The sequence below is a fragment of the Vidua macroura genome, chromosome 16, assembly GCF_024509145.1.
Source record: "Vidua macroura isolate BioBank_ID:100142 chromosome 16, ASM2450914v1, whole genome shotgun sequence".
In the NCBI taxonomy this organism is placed as follows: domain Eukaryota; kingdom Metazoa; phylum Chordata; class Aves; order Passeriformes; family Viduidae; genus Vidua; species Vidua macroura.
The window spans coordinates 15,234,785-15,238,977 of NC_071586.1; the positions used below are offsets into that span (position 1 = coordinate 15,234,785).

Here is a 4,193-nt window from a genome sequence, read left to right on the forward strand (position 1 = left end):
CGCCGCGGTGCCCGTGCCAGCTCCGGGAGAAAGCGCCGAGGCAGCCGCACACAAAGAGGGGTTTATAGCCCGGCCGGGCACCTGACACGGGGAGGAGGGAGGGCTGAGACGTGCTTAGCCCCGATAATCCCCAGTTTGAGTTTAATATATTATTATTTTTTTTTTTTTAATCAAAAGCACAGCAACAGCTGGGGCTGAGGCTTTCCAGGAGATGAACTCATGAACAACTGTTCAAAATAACTTTATTCGTGCTGCTATTAGATCAGGCCACTGGGGAGCCACCAATTATTTGTGATTACTCCAGGCAGATAAGGCTGGGGCAGAGCCGAGCGCCGCCAGGGATCGAGGGCACCTCGGGCTTTGGGCACCTTGGCTGGGCAGGGCCAGCAGCCACGGGAGCCCCCAACGCCCATCCCAGCCCCTGGCAACCAGCGCAGCCCCCAGCAGCCATCCCAGCTCCCTGCACGGTGCCAGGGGGAAGCAGGGCAGGTTTGGGCAGCGTGGGTGTGCAGGAGGAACTCGTGTGCTCCAGGCAGGGATGTCTGCAGGGAGAGCTGAGACATTTCTGCCTCAAAAGCAATTAACAGCCGTGCTGCAGCTAATTAGCCCGTCCACATTTTGGGCTGCCCTTTTTGTTCGTCTTGTTCACGAGCCTCAGGGCTGGCACAGCATCGGGGAAGGCCGAGGGGTTTGGGGTCAGGGAAGAGTGAGAGGTTTGGAGCTGGACAAATCCCGTCCTGGCAATTCCCGGGCTCACGGAGCAGCATTCCCGTGTCCCCCACGGTCCAGGCAGGGCAGCTCCCAATCCTTTATCCCATCCCACAGATCAGCCTCAAGCCCCTCAGTCAGCTGAGGCCAGCGCTGGGTCTCTCCTTTCCAAGATGCCATCAGCACAAAGCTGGGGGGGAGCTCTGCTCTCCAGCAGGAAAATCTCCCGAGGGAGCCCGGGCTGGGAGCTGAGCCCGGGGGAGCTGCAGGGCCCGGGCTGCCCTGGCCAGCACAGACTCCATGAGCTCAGAGCTCCTTTCCACTCCTCGCTCCCGTGATCCAACAGTTCTGATCCCTGGGGAGTTTTTAAAAATAACCTGGATGAAGCGGGGAGCAGGCCTGCCTTGGCTGGGAGGTCGGGCCAACAGCTCTTTTCCATGGGGCTGTTCCATGATTAATCGAGACAAGAAAAGAAAAGAGAGGAGGAAATTGATAAACACAATGGTAATTCCAGCCAGGATTTGCCTCAGTCAGGTTATTAGAATCCTGACATCATGTCTTGAAAAGAAGACTGGAAATAAATCTCTGCGAGATAAGATCTGCCCGGGGGGGGGTGGAGGTGCACCAGGATGACCCAGCCATGGGGGGGGGTCCCCAAAAAGTTGTTTCCCCCAGTTTTCCTGGGTCTCAAAGCAGCAGCAGGAGCCTGTGGCTTCCATGGCAACCTCCCAGCTGGTGCCTGTGCTCCTGAGCCCGTCCTGCTCGGTCGCCCACACCTGGGAAAAGCCGTTCCCGAGGCAGCCCCGGGTGGGGGGAGCTCGTTTCCTGCCAGGTGATTTCACCAGAACAAAGCCTGGGAAGTTTGGGATGGGGTCTCCCGATGGATGCAGGGCCTCAGCCACACCTCGGGATCCAGAGCAGCCGGAGCTGGAGCTCTTCCCAGAGGGGCAGCTCAGCTGGGATGGGATCTTTGGGATCCACAGCAGGAATTCTCCTGGTCTTCAGCCCTCCTGGCTGGTCCTGGGGCAGGTGTGGAGCAGGAGTGAGGTCACGCAGGAATTGTGAGGTCACCCAGGAATGTGAGGTCACCCAGGAATTGTGAGGTCACCCAGGAATGTGAGGTCACCCAGGAATGTGAGGTCACCCAGGAATTGTGAGGTCACGCAGGAATTGTGAGGTCACCCAGGAATGTGAGGTCACCCAGGAATGTGAGGTCACGCAGGAATTGTGAGGTCACCCAGGAATGTGAGGTCACCCAGGAATTGTGAGGTCACCCAGGAACGTGAGCCCAGATCCCTCTCCAGCCTCACCAGCAGCACTGGGAATTTGGGAGTTGCTGTTTCAGGGAGGCAAAGGAAATTTTTTTTTTTGCCTTTTTTTTTTTTTTTTCCCCCTTAATGTCCCCACTCGTGGTTGGTTTCAGTCTGGAATTACCTCCAGTCACCGGAGCTGTACCTGGGATTTCATTGGAGTCCTCAAGGCCTTTAACCCTTCCCTCTCCAAGCAGAGATGATGGATCCCTAAATCCTGCCCAGTCCTGGGCTCCAGGCTGAACTCCAGGTGAGGAATTTCTGTTCTGTCTCCACATCCCCAGGGCTGCTCCCAGCCCAGCCCAGCCCCCTGTCCTGGCAAGGATCTGCTGCAGGGGCAGAATTCCTTTTTCCCCTCATTCATTTTCTTTAACAAGTGAATTTTTACCTGCGAGCACTCTCTCCATGACTTCTCCTTGGGCAGCCCCTGTGCCTTCCTCCCCTCCCTCCCACTGCTCCAGTGCAAAATCCCAAAGAAAATCCCTCCTGGGAGGAGGAACCCCGAGGCAAACACCCTGGAGAGCTCTGACCCTCTCCAGCCCAGGAAATTCCGTGGCTACTTTTGGAGCTGGCCCGAGGCTGAGTGGGTTGGAAGACGCTAAAAATCCCATTTATTGCAGTATTCAGGGAGAAAAGGTTTGGGTATTGCACCCACAGATCCCCCACAGCATCTCCCAGCAGCCTGAGGAGGATTTATTTTGAAATATATGACACTGTGATACTAAATACCTGATATTAGGAAGTACATATTGAATAATTATTAGGTTTTTTTTGGGTTTTTTTTGTTTGTTTTTTTTTTTTTTCAATACAGGTTTTTCCGGCCCAGTCCCTCATTCCAGAGGTCGGGATGCAGAGCTGGGATCTCGGGATGTCTTTCGAGCCCTCCCTGTCCCGATCTGCAGGCGACAGTGCCCTCTAGTGCCCCCCAGCCCTGCCCGGGCCGGGCACAGCCGCCCGCCGAGTCCCCGCAGCTTGTACAATTTCGTTTCTGCTTGGCCTCGGTGGTGTTTTCCAGCCCTTGGAATCTGTGATTCCATCCCAAGTCATCATTCAGGCGGTGCCTGGGGATGTTGGGGCACTCAAGGTTATCCCTGCGGGGAATTTCCATCTTCCTGTTGCTGACGGAGACTTTTCCCACTTTTATTCTATTTAATTCCTTGAATATTCCTTGAAAAAAAAAATTATATTTATATTTATATTTATATTTATATTTATATTTATATTTATATTTATATTTATATTTATATTTATATTTATATTTATATTTATATTTATATTTTTAAATAGTTAAAATATATTTAAAATATATCTTATATATATATAAAATATATTATAAGATGTGTTATATATCATAACATATTACATTAATATTATTGATTATATTATGCTATATTATATTTATATTATTATATTATATATAGTAGTATTCTAGTATAATAATATCATTATATTATAGTAATATTATATTACATTATATTATTATATAATATATTATATTATATATGATAATATTATTTATTTATATTATAGATTATTATATTAATATATTATATTAATGTTATAATAGTATATTAAATAATATACTATTATATAGTATATAGTATATTAGATAATATACTATTATTGTTTCTATTAATATATATTAATCTAATATACATTAATAGATATTAATCTATTATATATTGTAATATATATTAGATATATGTTATATTATTATTCCTACAGAGCCATGGAGCAAGTCCTGAGTGCCTTCTCCAGCTCAGGGACCTTCAGGTGCTCCTTACCTGCCCTCAGAATTCCTTGGACTCTGCCCTGGTGAGCATCCCTGGATGACATTCCAACTTTAAAATTAATTAACCCTAATTAATTACAGCTCCCACTTCACTTCACTTCTCAAAGTCTCGCCTGGGGATGAAAATCCCAGAATCTTTTAGGGTGGAAAAGAACTCCCAGGTCGCTGAGCGCCCGATGCCCGGAGCTCTGAGTGCCACCTCCAGGAATTCCTGGGCACCTCCAGGGACGGGCACCCCAGAGCTCCCTGGGCAGCCCCTGCCAAGGCCTGAGCCCCCTTTCCAGGGGGAAATTCCTGCTGAAGAGCCGTGGCAGCCGTGCCAGCACCCACAGCCACCCCAGCCCTCACGAGACCCTCAGCCACACTCCTCCATCTCCTGCTCA

The 4,193-nt window shown here is 49.3% G+C and overlaps 1 long non-coding RNA gene across 1 annotated transcript; it reads right to left on the reverse strand.

Moving 5' to 3' along the window:
* Positions 1-225: 225 nt before the first annotated feature.
* Positions 226-1,699, reverse strand: LOC128815148 (uncharacterized). Its single transcript, XR_008439563.1, has 2 exons — positions 1,613-1,699; positions 226-1,151 (listed from the first exon to the last, which is right to left on the reverse strand). It is a non-coding gene; the product is annotated as an uncharacterized LOC128815148 (long non-coding RNA).
* Positions 1,700-4,193: the final 2,494 nt, after the last annotated feature.